This window comes from Chionomys nivalis, chromosome 23 (assembly GCF_950005125.1).
Source record: "Chionomys nivalis chromosome 23, mChiNiv1.1, whole genome shotgun sequence".
In the NCBI taxonomy this organism is placed as follows: Eukaryota; Metazoa; Chordata; class Mammalia; order Rodentia; family Cricetidae; genus Chionomys; species Chionomys nivalis.
Window position 1 is genome coordinate 27,835,887 of NC_080108.1, and position 16,900 is coordinate 27,852,786.

Below are 16,900 nucleotides of genomic sequence, written 5' to 3' on the forward strand. Positions count from 1 at the left end.
GAATGGGGGCGAGTCTGCTTTTCGGGATGAGTGGGCACCCCACACTGTAATCCCCAAAGCAAGGCAGGGGGGCTGTGGACATGGTAGATCGGAGTTTTGTACAGAGAAAGGATAAGAGCCCAAAATCTAGGAGCAAGCACAGAAAAGCCACTTTCTCCTACGGCAATCAGGCAACTTGGATGCTACAAGGGGCCCTGGCTTCAGCACCACGACAGGGACATTGTCTAAGGACAGATCAACACACCCGATGAGAAGCCCGGTATCACAGCCCTGCATTTGAAACAGTGATTGCAGGCTGATTCTTCCTCTCCCTGAGTACTCTGAGAACCCCTCACCCAAAGGTTGCCTTAGTTCCCTTTCTACTAATACAACAAAATACTTGAGACTGTGTACTTTACAGAGAAAGGGGATTTATTTAGACCGTGGGTTTAGAAGTTCCAAGTCCATCAACCTCAGCTAAGTGCACCATTGGCTGTGTCAAAGACAAGAAAACAACTGCATGACAATGAGACCAAGTATATCAGGGGGGCTCACCTTAACACCCAGTCACAACTAGGTACGGCACCCTGAAAACTAATGCCTTCTAAGGACAACCCCCAGTGAGTCTCACCTCTCAAGGTCCATCATCATACTGGGGATCAGTCATCCAGCACATGAACCCCAAAATATAAACCACAGCCAAACTCCTAAGCAGTCAGATCCATCAGATCCATCAACCACAGAGAAGCCCTCCAATAGCAGACCGCATGTCTTGGCCCTGCCAGTCAGCACTCGGGGTATTTCATTCACATCTTGTCAAACTCTCAGATAAATGTACAGATAGGTGCATAGTTCTGGGCTCTGGAACTCATGCAGGAATGGGTGACAGACAGAAAAAAAAAATAAAAAATAAAAGAGTTAAAAATAAAAGAGTTAATCCTTCAAGTAAAGAACACAATTCCAGAAAATTACCAAGGAAATTAAAGAGGGGCCCCCAACTTGTAAAGAGCCGTAAGTCACCCCATCTTAAGGCAGGAACTCGCCGAGCAATCTGAAAACCAGTATGAATTTTCTTAGACCTATCTGGCAGCTTCGAGTGCAAATGCCTCTCTCCCCTAGGATCTGAAGGGACAGGAGAAGCCAGAGCCACCTGAGACCTTGTCACCCGGAGCAGTAGACTCCAGTGACAGGCAGCAGGTCTTAGGGCCCAAACTTTACCACCACATCTCCACTCTGCTGTCCCTGAAGGAGCCACAGTAAAGAGTGGGAAACACTCCTCCTCTCAGGCCTGGAGAAGGAGTGGTGACCCCCTAGTCTTGCTGTCTCACCTCGCAGGGTGCTTCCCATGATGGGTTGACTTAGGACTTTCCTACGTTCCTGTGTCGAAACAGGCACTGTTTCTCACTTCCGGAACAGTGTTCCTCAAATCCCTTGACCTTCAACACTTGCTGATGGAACTGTTCCTGTGTTCAGATGGTTTTTACCAGCATCAGGCTATCTATGTTCCGAGCTCATGAAGTTTAGGCCTATTACATGCGTCCCAGACTCCACGCTTTCTTATCCCAACCATCATGGCTAAAGCCACAGTGCGTGGAGAGGCAGCTGCAAGGGAAGAAATGTGGGAGGTGACAGCTGAGGGGAGCAGCCCACAGTGGGAGATTACAGAACGCTTCCCTCCCGGGGTCTCACACTAACACCCCAGCTCTGGCACCCCGGCTCCAGCACCCCGGCTCCAGCACCCGGGCTCCAGCACCCCGGCTCCAGCACCCCGGCTCCAGCACCCCGGCTCCAGCACCCGGGCTCCAGCACCCCGGCTCCAGCACCCCGGTTCCAGCACCCCAGTTCCAGCACCCTGGCTCCAGCCAGCATCCAGCACTGCAGGATGGGAGGAGTCTAAGAAGCCAGCTGCACACAGAGGACCACAGCTGGTGGTTCCTAACCAGAAATATCTGGCATATCTATAGCTAGCATATCTAGCAACGCCACAAAGTCAGAGCAACAGAAAACAGACTGGAGGTCTCCAGACACTGTGAGGGGCAGCGTGGAGGGAGGAGCAATTGCTTAAGGGTAATAAATGATTCCTCTTGGGGTAACCAGAGAGAAAAGAGGGTCATACTGCACCAAGAACAGCATGGATGCAAAAACCATGAATGGTTCAATCAAGGAATGATGGAAGAAAGAAAGAAAGAAAGAAAGAAAGAGAGAGAGAGAGAGAGAGAGAGAGAGAGAGAGAGAGAGAGAGAGAAAGGAAAAGAAAGAAGGAAGAAAGGAAGGAAAGGAAGGAAAGGAAGGAAGGAAGGAAGGAAGGAAGGAAGGAAGGAAGAAAGAAAGAAAGAAAGAAAGAAAGAAAGAAAGAAAGAAAGAAAGAAAGAAAGAAAGAACCTGGCTCCAGTCTGCTAGAGCTTGGAGCTGGAATGTCCCCAAGGCCTCACATCTGATTTCTCTGCATTAGGAGGGCACAGTACAAACTTCAGGAGGTGGGGCCTGGATGAAAGAAGCAGGTCATTGGATGGATGTCCTTAAAGGTTACACTGTGACTCCACGGTGCCCCTCCCTTTTTCCCTCCCCCATCCCCCTCAGCTGCTATCTCCTGAGCAAGCTCTCTGCCATGATGTTCCACCTCCTCACAGGCTCATAAGCAATGCACTTTGCTAGCCATGGGCTGAAACCTCTGAAAACAGGAGCCAAGATAAGCCTTTACTCATTTAAGTGCTTTCTTCAGGGTTTTTGATACAACAGCACAAAGCCAGCACAGTGTATACTATAGTTTCGCCATGGTTGTCAGCTTTACGGGAAGAGGGACCTTCAACTGAGGAACTGTCCCCATCAGAAAAGCCTGTAGATGTATCTGTGGGAGCACTTTCTTGATTAATGATTGATACAGATAGGCTCAGTCCACTGTGGGCAGTACCATCCTTAGGCAGCTGGGCCAGAGCTGTATAAGAAAAGCAGTTGAGCCTGAGGCTGGGAGTGAGACAGTAAGCAGTGTTCTTCCATGGTCTCTGATTCAGTTCCTGCCTTCAGATTCCTGCCTTGCGTTCCCATCCTGACTTCCCTCCACAACAGACCACAACCTGTATGCTGAAACAAACTCTCTCCTCCCCAGGTTGCTTTGGGTCATGCTGTTTACCACAGCAACAGAAAGCAAACCAGAACGGACAGCAACCAGCTACCATAAAAGTTAATGAATTCCTGTTACTTGAGACAGTGTGGACACTACTGGACATCATTGCAATAATGGATATAAGCCAGCTGCATAAAGACAAGCATTGCCTGAAGTCGCTCACATGGAGAATTTAAGAAGCTGATCCCAGGGAAGCTGAGAGTTGAACGGTGGTCACCAGAGGCAGGTGCACCAATCAGGAGCGCGCTGCGGCACAAGATGAGGACAGTAAAGTACTGTGTGTTCCAAATAGCTACAAGAGAGCCTGCCGCATGGGTCAGCAGAGTAAGGGGCTTGCTACCGAGCCTGACCACCTGAGTTCAAACCCTGCTCTCTGACCTACATATACACACTACAAAACTTCATTTTTTATAAAAAGCTACAAGAATACCATAAAAAGCACAAATGTTTAAAGAGATAGATGTTTACCCTCGTTTGAACATTATGTTATATACAACTTATCAAAATATCATGCAATCGCCATAAATATACACAAGTTTTACATTTATGTATCAGTTTTAAAAATAAAGTTAAGGCGCTGGGTATGGCTCAGTCAGCACAGATGCTGAGTTTGGATCCCAGCACTGACATGAGACCCAAGATACGGCAGGATACACCTGTGATCCCAGCCCTGAAAAGCAGAAGCAGGAAGCCAGTTAGGCTAACCAAATCAGTGATCAAGCAGGTTCAGTTGGGGACTTGCCCTCAAAAGTTAAGATGGAGGGCCATTGAGGAGGACACCCAAACCTCTGGACTAGATAGGTGTGCACACCACATACACACATACACATAACACCCATACATATAAACATACCAAGTAAATAAAATACATTTTATTAAGATGGCTAATGGAATTTTTGTATTATGTGTATTTTCCCCCAATTTAAAAATCCTACCAATAATAGCACATTCCTGGTGAGTCCTCTAAGACCCACAGGGAGGACTAGCCCTCAAAGTTCCTGGGCACCAAGGAGATGGGGACAGATGTGGTGCACAGCGTATCTAGGTGGTCTCACTCATGAAGGGTAAAAGGGTGGAGCAAACCAGAAGTGGCCATGCTGACTTCTGGTTTTCAGAAAGGGGCAGCTGACACCTCTCTGTGTCTTCTCTTGAAATGCAGGTCTCCCTTAACAGGACACCAAAGCAGCAAGCAGCAGCCACAGCAGCCACACAGGGTGATGACCCCTGCATGGGGGGAAGAGAGAAAAGCACCCCCCTCCCCAGTCACCTCCAAAACCACCAAAGAGCAAAGCCCAAGGTCTTGTCACAGCAGGGGTGAGCAAGGGTCAAGGGGCCCTGCTGCTGGGAAGCTGGGATGTGATGCCCTGTGGACGCAGGACAACTGCAGGGGAGACGACACTGTTGGGGAAGAGCAGGGAATCTGCATGCTCAGTGCTTAGGGCCTCAGCCCCACTGCCCCTCACCGGATCCACGGCCAGCCACCAACCTTGTCTTCCTTGCCCTGCACCCATGGCAGGAGGCTGTCCTTCCTCCTCTAACATACACCCAGCAATGCTGGCTCAGCTCCAGATCACCCCAGTGGAGCAAATGTCATTTCCCAGGATATGCAAAGCTTGTGTTTAGACTTCCCCATGCCCTGTAAGAGTGCAATAACAGTATGTCTAAAGTATACACATCCCATTAGAAAACACTGCTCAGAATTCAAAAAACCATCCGAGCTGTTGGGAAGACTTACTCAGTCTGGAAAATCCAGGGACCAGGGCAGGGCAGACGGAAGGGTAATCAACAGTGGCTGCCTACCCCTCACATCTGGGGGATGTTTATATCTGTAGCATGGTACTGACTGTCCTGACCGGCATTAGGAAGTTGACTACAGAAATGTATTAGTTAGATGGTAGAGCTCCAAGACGGGGAAGCTATGCATTAAAATCTTTGCCACAATGGGTCATGAAGTGTAGGGTTGGAATGTGCCTGAACAGCAGAAGAGAAACCTAATGCACAGAGGCCTTAGGTTTACTCCTACTCAACTCACACGCACACATGCACACACACACACACACAAATGGCACACATAATTTTTTAGAAATGTGGATGTAAATAATGTAGTGGTATTTCATTTGTATTTTAATAAATAAAGCTTACCTGAAGATCAGAATGCAAAACACCCACAATGGTCAGCCATACAGGCCTGGCAGTGCTGGCACACACCTTTAATCACAGCATCCACACTAGTTAGCCATAGAGGCCAGATGGTGGTGGTGCATGCCTTTAATCCCAGCACTAGAGCGGAATATAAGGCAGGATGAGACAGGAACTAACTCTCTTTCATTCTGAAGATTTCATAGAGGTAAGATCTCTCTAGTGGCTTGGCTGCTTTGCTTTCCTGATCTTTAGGTTGAACCCCAGTATCTCTCTCTGAGTTTTTATTAATCATGCTACAAATATATATAAGCCAATCACATAATAAACCATACTTTGTTATCCAGCTTTACTACTATAACAAAATGCTTGAGATGACCAGCTTATAAAGAGGAAAGGTTTCTTTGGGCTCACAGTTTTGGAGACTGTAGTCCACAGTTGGTAGCCCTATTGCTTCTAGACCTATGACAATGTAACTCATGATGACAGAAAGCACATGGTGGACCACAGCTATTCGTCATGTGGGAACACAGGAGGAAGAAGAGGCAGAAGGGCTTGGGTACCACTGTCCCTTCTAGAACACACTTCCAATGACCTGAAGACACCCCCCCTACACACACACACTAGGTTTCATCTCTTAAAGGTTCCACAACTTCATGATGGAACCACCCCAGCGATCCAGGACACTCCAGATCCAAACAGCAGCACCCGTCATCACCAAGTCGCTGCATGTGCCCTCTCATACGGCTGGCAGTGTACCCTGCATACACGTGGATGGACACCGTGCAGTGACAGCATGACAGCCCAGGCAAGGTCACTAGGCTGTAGAAATTAACCAGGTCCACTCCAATCGTGTGTGTGTGTGTCGCACTGTTGACCAAGAGTATCATTATGTGGTGCAGGGAAGACAGTACACAGACAAGGGCAGGCTGACCTGGGGCAGGTCAAGACACACCCCAAAAGGTAGATGTAGTCTAGGAACTGAGCAAGCCACCAGCCCTTTCCTGGAGAACCCTCAAAAGAACCACCAGACTAGCACCTTGGTCTTGGATTTCAATCCTCCAAAGCTGAGAGACTACAAAGTCATGCTGTTTAAACCACCCTGCATAGCTGGCCACTCCAACTCCCCAGCAGGAGGTGCCCCTGAGATGACACATCTTTATATCCAACATCATATAGCTGCAGGTCCCTCAGACCAGCCCAGGGACCCTGTACCATTCACTTGGGACTTTCTGTAGAGCCCCCAGCCTGCTTTTTGATAAAGGAGCCTGCCCACAGCAACAGCACCTTTGGGCTGGCTGCCTGAGTTGCATATGAATGGTCTGGGTGTGGAACAACGTAAGAACTGTTACTCCCACACAAGGCACAGAGACCCTGCCCGCTTCCTGACAGCTCCTGAAAATCTCTGAAAGAGGTGATGGATGCCGTGGGCTCATCACCACTGTCCGGGAAGGAGGGTCTCTAATAATACATCATGGAGGATTGAGGGTACCCTGACAGCAGAGACAGGGACAGTCATTCCCATGGGCTGGACACAATTGGCAGCCTGCTGGTCATTTGTCCTACACACATTGCTGGCTCTCTGTACCTTTTTCAAATATACAGATGTGCAGCTCCACATCTGTAGACCCAATCAACCACAGATCAAAACTGTTTTTTATTCCAAAAGTCTTAAAGATGTAAAACATTTCTTACCTACCAAACCCCTCCAGAGAACAGCAGAGACCACATGAATTACCGGTATGGCCATGGCCTGGCCTTTTCCTAACCTGTCGTCTCCCTACAGTACAGTATTGGGGCTCCTGTGATGTCATACTAGGATTACAACGGCCCAGTCCACACTGAACATGGATGCAGTTATGTTTCTTGCCATTCCCAAAATAATAAAACGAGTATTCATATAGCAGTTGCAACATATGAAGTGTCAGAAGTCATCGAAGGAGGATGTATGCATGTCCCATGTAAATCTTGAGCACTTCACACGGGGGACTAGAGCATCCTCAGATCCAGGAACCCACAGAGGTCCTTGACGCCATTCCATGGATACCAAGTGACAACAGTAGGTGTTACCGTTTCAAACCAGACAGCGCTGGAAATCGGCGTGAGTACATGAGAGTTTGGTTGGAGAGAGGTGAGGTTGTGGCTAGGCATGTTAATGGGGACTTGTCCCAAGGGCACATCGGGAAACGCGGAAGTTGGAAAACACATCCCACTCACCGGCAGTCTCCTCACAAAGTCCAGCCTCCACAAGGTCACCTGGCAGAGCTTCAGCAGTGCTTCGGTATCCAGAGAACTGCAATAGAAAGATCACAAACACGGAGTCAGTGGGCTGGGAAGGCAACCCACTTCCTCACAGACCCAGGGCAGAGTCAGAACCCAAGTATTCTCCTCAACAGGCAACATCTGGAAATACAGAGTGCAGCTGGTCATGAGTTTCCTGACATCTTCAGGGGAGCCCTTTGTGGTCACACATAAAGGTCAGCACAGACCACTAATTGGCCTACAGACTGGAGTTACACTGAGTATGTGAGGGACAGACTTCTCAAACTCTTTTGCATGAAGACCCTGAAATAAACAAAATATCCCTTCACACCCCCCACACCCCTCTACACACATACATCCCACACACATTAGGGAATCTGTTCCCAGCTTGCTTTTTCCCAAAGTAGCAAAATACTACACAAGGCTCAGAGCTCCGTGCAATTCGAGATACTTCTCTTAAAACGGTATATGTGACATGTGGATAAGATATGCTTCTGCCAAATGCAACAAACAAGGACTCCGCAAAGAAACGGTGAACTTGCTCAAGTGCCAGTGCTTGAAGAGAGCCACCAGGTGAGCAAGAGACACCATGTCCTCCGCGGCTTGCTTGTTCTTTCAGCCCTGAACCGCAAAGACAGACACCTTGGTCCCCGTCTTAGCTCTGCTCCCGGGAGAGCCTGGGAAGCCTGCACACCCGCCTGAGCTTCGGAGGATTCTGCAGCCCAGACACTGAGTTGGCACCACCTCCTACACATGCCCTCGGTTCCTTCCTGCACACCCTGCCCTTTCAAAGGAGGAGCTGCCTGGGAACCAACTCTTCCTTGAGCGCTAAGGCAGGCCCCTGCTGCGTTCTCTCCTACAGCTTCTTCAGACAGATTTTCTGTCCTGCTCCTGGAGCATGCTACCCAGCTGGAGCCTCCCAATTTCTGGGATCCACTATCATGCCTAAGGAAAAAGAGTGGGGAGACACAGGTCAACCCCCCCCACACTCATCTGACCCACTCCAATGAGCATGAGAAACCTGCTTTGCCCAGGGACTCTCATGGTGTGTGATGTCAATGGGCCGCCATGTGGTGGTACACTGCAAAGGCCGACCCCCAGGCTCTTGCCTCACTGGCGCTGAGGTCCATGAGCGGTTTGAGGCTATAGAAGGAGGTCATTGTGTCAGTGAGGTCCATGATGATCCGGGAGAACAGAAGGCAATGATCTCCCTCGGGGTGGAGCTCGTAGGGTGCAGATCAGTGGGACACTCATGAAGCAGTTCCTTCCACCCAGAATATTCTGATAAAAATGATTCAGGAAAAAAAAAAGGGGGTGCATAGAAAAAGTCTCCCCTGACCACAGAAGCCTTCCCTGGATCCTGGCCATGCATCCTGAGCAGAAGCCCAGGAACTGCCTACCAGTCTCTAAAACACGGGCAGCCATCACTGTCTCACTGCACACCTGTCCTTACTAACCTGCGAATGCCACCTGCAGTGTGTTCCTGAGGCTAAAAATACATCCACAATTTTCCTCAGAAATGCCCCGTGGGAGAGTGGAGGCTGCCTGGGAGCCAGGACAGCTGCAAAGGCCCCATGATTCAGTAGCTCCCTATCCCACACCAATGATGGGGTGTGCGACCTATGGTAGGCCACCTGGGACAGGGCTTAGGTACTGGCTTCCTTCATGCACCGGTACCCAGCAGACGACCCTCCTTTATGGGCACCTTGGCATCCTGCCCATCTTTCTCAGGCTGGCCACTCTCCAGGCCCACCCAGGAAGACATTTACAGAAAGTGTGGGCCACTGCAGCACTTGCAATCCCCACAATTGTTAAGCAGCCAACAGAGCTCAGTTCCCAGGGCCAGCTGCTTCCCTCTCCCCCATACCTGACCCCCAGACCACCGGGAACAAAGAGGTGGGCGCCCACATCCCAAGCCTGCACTTCTCTGCACCCGGTACTGGCTGCCATGGCTCCCCTCACTATGAATGCTGACCCGGCGGACACAGCCAAGCCTGACCATTCAGGGGGTGACTCGGCTCACTGGGAAAGGCAGAGGTAGATCGTCAGGGACACCCTTCTCCCTGGAATCACCACCTGCAACGGCTGACATTACATGCTACAGCCTGGCTACCAGCCCTGCCCTGACGCTCTGTACGCCCACACAGGTGTCCCCAGCCAGCTCCTTCCCAGGAGTCTCAGGGAGCCCCTTCTCTACCTAGTATTGAAGACTCTACTGGAGACATAAGCAGGATTGTATGGACCAGGGCATAGGGAACCAGGTGCAGGCATACAGGACAGCAAGATGACCCAGATTCCAATAGTCAAACAGCAGCCAGCAAGAGCCTCCTCCGTACACCACTCAACCCCTCGGGCATCCCGGCCCCAAGTGAGTCTTTTAGAATCTCCCACACTCACTCTGACTCTGAAAGGCAACTTAATGCCCTCGCTGCATGAACTGGTGACACTCTGGTCTCCACCAAAGTATTCCCGCCAGTGGACAGTGGGAGTTCTTGGTTACTCAGACCAAAGCTGCAGTGGCATCCTGGACCTATCTCCTTCCATCACCTTCGCGAATTCTCCACGGGCTCCACTGTTGAACTTCACAGATGCTCTCACCACTGACGATCTGGCCTCCTTATTCTTCCTTGAACAGACAAGCAGGGGTCTATCCCAGGGCCTTTGCACAGCCCCTCGTTCTCTCCCATCATGCTTCCTGACCTCACTGTTTAACCCACCATCTGTGTCCCTAGCCTTCCCTCCAAGCTTAAAGCTGCCTCATGACACTCCCAGCACGGGCATACACCATCTTTCATTGACAGTAGCCATGCCTGCCTCCCCTCACCAGAAAGCAGGGCTCTATACGGGAGGAACTGCTCCCCGCCACAAGCTCTCACATCAACAGGGGCATCTCTTCAAAATGTCCTGTCCCTTTCAAATAGTTCTGGGATCCAGACATTTTCTGTGAACAACCCCCACCCTTAACCTCACTATGGGCAGCTGCTCACTGTCCATGTTCTGAAAGCTTTGAAGGTGACAGGGCCATCTAGACAAGCATGGGGAACAACAAAAACTAAAGAGTTCAGACCAAGTGTCAAAGCACTTAAGAAAGTGTTGACCTAGAAGCCTTGAGTGGCTCAGAGTGCAGGGTGGGAGGGGCAGGAGCCAGACCCAACAGAGAGTGGGACTAGTGGAAACTCATTCTGATGCTTGGCCTTTTCAGGCAAACAACAGCCTGGAAGGTTCTAACTCAGGAGAGTTCCAGGTTGACCTGCCCAGTGAGGAGAGCTAGCACTGACAGAGCCTCCCCTGAGTGAGTCCATTGCAGAATGACAGGCCTGGGGGAATTTTACTCTCGCCCTGTCCTGCCAAGCCAGCCAGTCATGGACTCAGAGTCTCGGAGCCAAGTCCCAACGGAGTCAGGACCTGCACGTTCTCTGTCTATCATCCTGTGTCGGAAGCAACCTGGGCTCAGTGAGCAGCCATGGTCACCACATGGCTGCATTCCTACCCGCTGCCTTTTCCGCTTTGTCAGCTCATGAGAAAGTTGGGACTTTGTTTTATGCCAACAGGAAAATTCTCCTTTTCTAGAAACACCCTCAAGATGGTCAAAGGGAAAGAAAACCAAAGAACCATGACAAGTTGTGTGCAAATTCTCCACATACACATTCCCTGCACACTGAGTGAAGTGCCCAACGCTGCAGAGACATGGATTTGGGGGGCATTTGAGGATAATCTGGCACCTCGCTCCTCAGACAAGCAAAGATTAGAAACAATGAGTCCTCAAAACACTGGCTTCTGTCTTTCAGACAGCCATGCCCACCTCTGGGAGCTGAGGCCCTTGGACTGGCAGTTACCTCAGGTAGGCTGTCACGTCAGGTGCACGGTGCCAAGGATAAGACCATGGACCAAGCAACACTCACCTAGGCCAACTGTTCCACAGCCTCTGAGTTCACGCCTCAACCAACATCTCCAAGGCATGCCTACAGGTGGTTGTTTTTCAGCTGGTCCAAACTGGGCCTCATCTCCCCTTACAGGACCCTGCTCTACCCACAGCCTCCCCCTTCCAGCTGGACTACCCATCCTTTCCTTCTGAGCTGGCATGCTCCATCTTCGGATGAACTCTTCTTCCACAGCCTTCCCACATGCCAACCTGGTTTCCACTTCTGACCTCACCTCACCGTCCCACCCTGGACTTGACCTCCTGCTCTGGTGTCAACCTCCAGCTCTTGGGTTTCTCCCTACGATCCCTGCTTTGACTCTAGCCCGCAGTCCCTTCTGCACAGCCTCTCAGGTGCACCCACCAGTACTAACAGCCGCTCCCTGTATAAGCAGAACAGTCACAGGCCTGTATGAGGCAAAGCCCATCAAACACCTATTTAAAGACAATACAGTAATAGACAGGGCGTCACTGAACTGAGCACAGGTAGAAGGCTCTGGAGTTAGGGAACAATGAATGTCATAAGGATACTTAAAGCCACCATGCTAGACACTTCACAGGGGTGAACTTCATAATATATAAATTATATCTCCTTAAATCTGTTAGCAAAACTTCAACCAGAAGTGGTATCCCATTATCCTCTGCTGCACCCCAACTGTCCCGAGTACAAATCCTCAGGATGCCTAGAGAAGCCTCTGTCTTGCTCCATGGCCTCTGGATTTTCTCCTGTCCCTTGCCCTGCCCCACTCCCATGGATCACTGCCATGCCTCAGACATACCAGGCCAGCTCTGGTAGACACCAACATGGATGACCTCAGAAGCCACTTGTACCCACTCACTTATACCTGCACACCTCCGAAAGTAAGCTCAGTATTTGCCACTGCCATCACTCACTGGGGCAGACGTCCTCTTCCTCTGCTGTGCCCCTTGGTATGTACCCCTACACTTACAGCTGTACTTGCCGGTGACCCAGGGAGTGTGAACTCAGTGACAGGTTTACCCCTAGATGGAGTGTTCAGAAAAATCAATGGCTTCTCGGGGGCCCAACTTCAGAATCTGGGATGCGTCAGTCACAATTCCATCTGCAGCCCCCACCATGCACTTACAGATGAATTTCATACCCTCCTACATTCCTGCGCTGGGACAAGCTGAGCCAGAAACCTTGAGAGTGACCTGAAAGCTCACCTTCAGGCTACAGCTTGGAGGTGCAGTCAAAGCCTCCTAGACCTCCTTACAGGCCCCCAGGGCCCCACAGCCACACAGGAGCCTGACCCTGAGGGTTGGAGCAGGTTCTGCTCTCTGAATCACCACAGCCAGGCTTGCCTGTGGGGCCGGGAGACAGCCTGTTCCTCAGAGCCACCCACACCCAGGCTATTTCCTGTTTCAACAAAGAGAGGAGCTCTACTGAAAAAGAATCTCTAAAATCCCTGCCCTCCACCACGTGTGTATTCATCCTCACAGAGCGCTGGCAGGAACGGAAACATTAAAGTGACTTGGGAACTCCTGAGGCACAGGGGATTGTGTGCCTCCCTCTGCGCAGTGGCCACATTCACACTCAGAATGCTGCACTGTCACCCCTCATGCGACATCACGGAACGACACAGCTGGCAATGGCCACCAGCCGGCTTCCTCTTGGAAGTCGGGTCTCTGAAGCTCCCGTGCACCCATGCCCACCCAACTCACCCATTTGTAGAAAAAAAAAAAAAAGCTCCATCCACACAAGAAAGATAGAGAAAGAAGTAGGGAAAGAGGAACCTCCAGAGATTAGGTCCAGTGCTCATGTCTCCCATGATCCTCCATGTCCTGAAGACATGAAGGGAAGGGGGCTTACACCAGCATTGCTCCTCCTCCTCTCGTGCAATGTGTAGGTCATGCCCCATACCCATAGCCAGCCACCATTCCAGTGGGTCACTAGTCATTCCTGAACAGAGAAGAGGGGGTTAGCCCTGGAGCCCAGGTACGGTCCTAACTCTGACACTTACCAGCTCTGCGATACTGGCCATGCTGCTTAACTGAGCTTTACTTCCCACCCCCAGGGAATGGGAAGAGCCGCCTTCCACCTCTTGAAATGCTGTGAGATGAGACATGGGGATAGCCTGTGCTCGTGAGGCTCTAATGGTCAGCCCGCTCCCTCCTAAAGGTGCAGCAAATGAGTGCAGTTGTTACCACCTCTGTGGGGTCGGCTTTGCCAAGGGAGAAATATGGGGAAATGTAAGTGAGTCCAAGCACAGGGAAGGCGCTGAGGCCAGAGAGACAGAGGGACACAAGAAACATCATTCCCTGGACCAGCCCACCAGCACCACAGCAGGACCTCCTAACACTTCCCCCATGTCATGGGAAGCAAAGAGGAGAAAGGATGTGACAGGGGACATTCCTATAACAGAAGGAAATTAGTGAAGCAAAGATGTCTGCATAAAAAAGTCAGATGAATCTGTAACCCTGTCAAATCCCACAGAGACACAAACAGGGAGCCACAAAGTACAACGTGGACACAAGCAAACAGCACATCGTCTGCAGGCAGCACAGTGGGCAGTGTGACCAAGGGAGATGTGAAGAACAGAGGGACTGGGGACCCTACAAGACGGGGTTGGGGGGGGGCACTGAAGTCAAAGGGACAAAAATAGAACATGGAGAACACTAGAGGAGGAGCAAGGGGAGTCTGACCCCACCTCTTCCCTGTCTCCCATCTAACTAGAGCATGCCAGAGACTGTTAACTGCAACTCCCAGGACCCCCAACCCCTCTGATTGCAGCACAATTAGAAAGTAAATAAGTAACTTACAATCCAGACATAATAAAAACTTCAAATCTGTTTCCGGAGCGGCCATTTCTCTAAAGGGTCCTCTCCAGGCCTTCCTCGTGAAGAAAGGACACACACACACACACACACACACACACTCATATGCGCACGTGCACACATACAAAGAGTTCCACAGCACTGACATTCTGATGTGGATGACAGGGAACCCACTGACTGACTGTCACTGAAGCCCAGAAGAGGACTGAACCCCTTGTTGACCAAGATATCAAACTAGAGCAGAACAGAATACGCCAAAGGGGCTTCAACTCCAAACACAAAGAGTAAACCTTGGGTGGTTTTATGTTGCAACCAGTAAAATTATTCTCAAGTTTTAAAATAGCAGCAGAAGTTAGAATGACAACGTTCATTTAAAATGATGACCAAGCCTGCCCAAAGCAGGCAAAGCCAATAAGACACAACAAAGGACCTTAGTCTTGCTGGATCTGCAGATGTTAAGAACAATTTAACCTGAGCTGTTGCCTATTGTATTTTCCAGGGTTCTCTAGAGGAACAGAATGGACAGAAGGAATCTATATATAGACACAGAAAGGGGATTTACTAGAATGGCTTCCAGGCTGTGGTCCAGCCAGTTCAACAATGGTTGTCTACCAACAGAAGGTCCAAAAATCCAGTAGTTGTTCAGTCCGTAAGACTGAAAGTCTCCTCTGGTCTTCAGTATGCATCAAAAATCCTGAAGTAGGCTCTAATGCTAGCGAAGGAATGGATTTGCCAGCCAGAGTAAAAGCAAGCAGGCAAAGAAAGCAAGTTTCCTTCCTCCGTGTCCTTTACATAGGCTGCCAGCATAAGGTGTGGTCCAGATTAAAGGTGAATCTTCCTACCTCAAAAGATCTGGATTAAAAGTGAGTCTTCCTACTTCAAATGATTTAAATAAGAAAAAAAAACCTCACAGTGTGCCTAGCTGCTTTGTTTTAGCTAATTCCAGCTGTAGCCAAGCTGGCTATGAGAGTAGTCTCCCACCTATAAATGTTTGTTGAACTAAAGTTCAGTGGATCAGAAGCAGCCAACACATTTCATTCTGTAATTAGGGCGTTTCCAATTGGCTAGATCAAGTGAGGCAATTGTGTGGCTGTAACCAACGAATGTTTTCTAGACATCATTTCCATGTCTGTTCTGGAAAGGTCTCCTCTTGGTAAGCACTGCCTGGTAGAATTCAACCTCTTCCAGTTTGATGCTTCCCAAATCATTATTTAGTTGAATAAACTTTATAAATTCTTATTATGTTCAGTCTACCTTTAAACAACAATAAACCACGCAGGCAAGGATAGTGGCTGCTATGAAAACCCTATTCCTCACCTCACACCCAGCATACACTGGGACTGCAGAAGGATTTACTGTCTCTATCTAGAAACTATTGTGGGAAGACAAGTGGTTGACCAGTTATCCCATGCCACCTCTTGTTGGTAACATAGCAGGAGGCAGAAGGGCACAGATCTTCCCAGGGACGGCTCCCCCCGAAACTGCCTTGAAAAACTGCACTCCCAGGATGACATCAGAAGATGGTCTAAAGCATCCAGGAGGAAGGAATGGACAGGCAAAGATGCCTTGGCCTGAAAAGCTCCTGGAGGTGGAAGACACAGAGAATGGTAGTCCTCTGGTCCCCCGTGAGGCATGAGCTAGACCAGAACCTCGCCTGCTATGCCACTCCTCAGGCTACTGTGAAGACAACACCAGCACCTAATCACGGAAGCTGTGGATTGACAAGAAACTGGAGTGGCCATAGCAGGAGGGTTTGGAGAGCAGGACAAACCTACTGAGCCACTTGACCAAGCTGTCCCCTTCTGGTCAAGAAGTTATTGCTTCAGTCTTTGTCTATATCCAGTACAGGCAAATGCCAGAGCAGATGATTCTGCTTAATGTGTGACTGCTTTGCTTGTTTGTTTGTTTGTTTGCTGTTTGTTTCAATTCAACACAAGTTAGAGTCATTTAGGAAGAGGGAATTCCAATTAAGGAACTGCCTCTATCAGACTGGCCTGCAGGTGAGTACATGGGGTATCAATTGGTGATTGACGTGGGTGGGACAGAGCACTATGGATGCTGCCCTGGATGGGTGGTCCTTGTATAAGACAGGCAGCAGAGAGCATCCATAAGCAGTGACCCTCTGTGACCTCAGCTTTGGTTCCTGCCTTGAGTTTCTGCTTTGGCTTCCTTCAATGGACTACGACCCTGAATCCGTGAGCCAAATAAACACTTTTCTCCCCACGCTGCTTTTGATCATAGTCTCTATCACAGCAATAGCAACCTAACTAAGAAAATAACAAAACCCAATAATCCCTGATCCCGACTGTACTGGTGTATGTACATGAAGTACCAGAATGCAGTCTGGCTATGGCTTGCCTCTCATGGGCCTGGCATACAGTAGGTATTCAACCAACATTAGCTGAGTGACAAAAAAACGAACGAATGGGGACGATGCCATGCCTCTAATCTTTTCCTTGTAGTACTGAAGTACACACCTGAGGTCTTAAGGTACCATCTAGGAAAAGATCCAGGGAACAAGCACAAAGGTCTGGAGACAAGACAGGGGCTTGGGAGGATGCTCTCTAATTCTGTGAAGGCCTGCAAGAATCAAGCTAACTCCTCTCCTGTCTCCCTGGAACAGGAAGAATAATGAAAGAATAGCCTTCAGTCTTCATGAGTCCTGCAAGGTTGAATCTGTG

At 49.7% G+C, this 16,900-nt stretch overlaps 1 protein-coding gene across 8 annotated transcripts in view; it reads right to left on the reverse strand.

The window, feature by feature from the left end:
• The window catches only part of Apba2 (amyloid beta precursor protein binding family A member 2), a 205,318-nt gene that overhangs the window by 155,439 nt on the left and 32,979 nt on the right, over positions 1–16,900 (reverse strand). For all 8 annotated transcript variants that reach the window (XM_057756304.1, XM_057756302.1, XM_057756299.1 and 5 more), the window contains exon 2: positions 7,460–7,535. The gene's annotated coding sequence lies outside the window, so the exon portion shown is untranslated. The remainder of the gene's footprint in view (positions 1–7,459; positions 7,536–16,900) is intronic.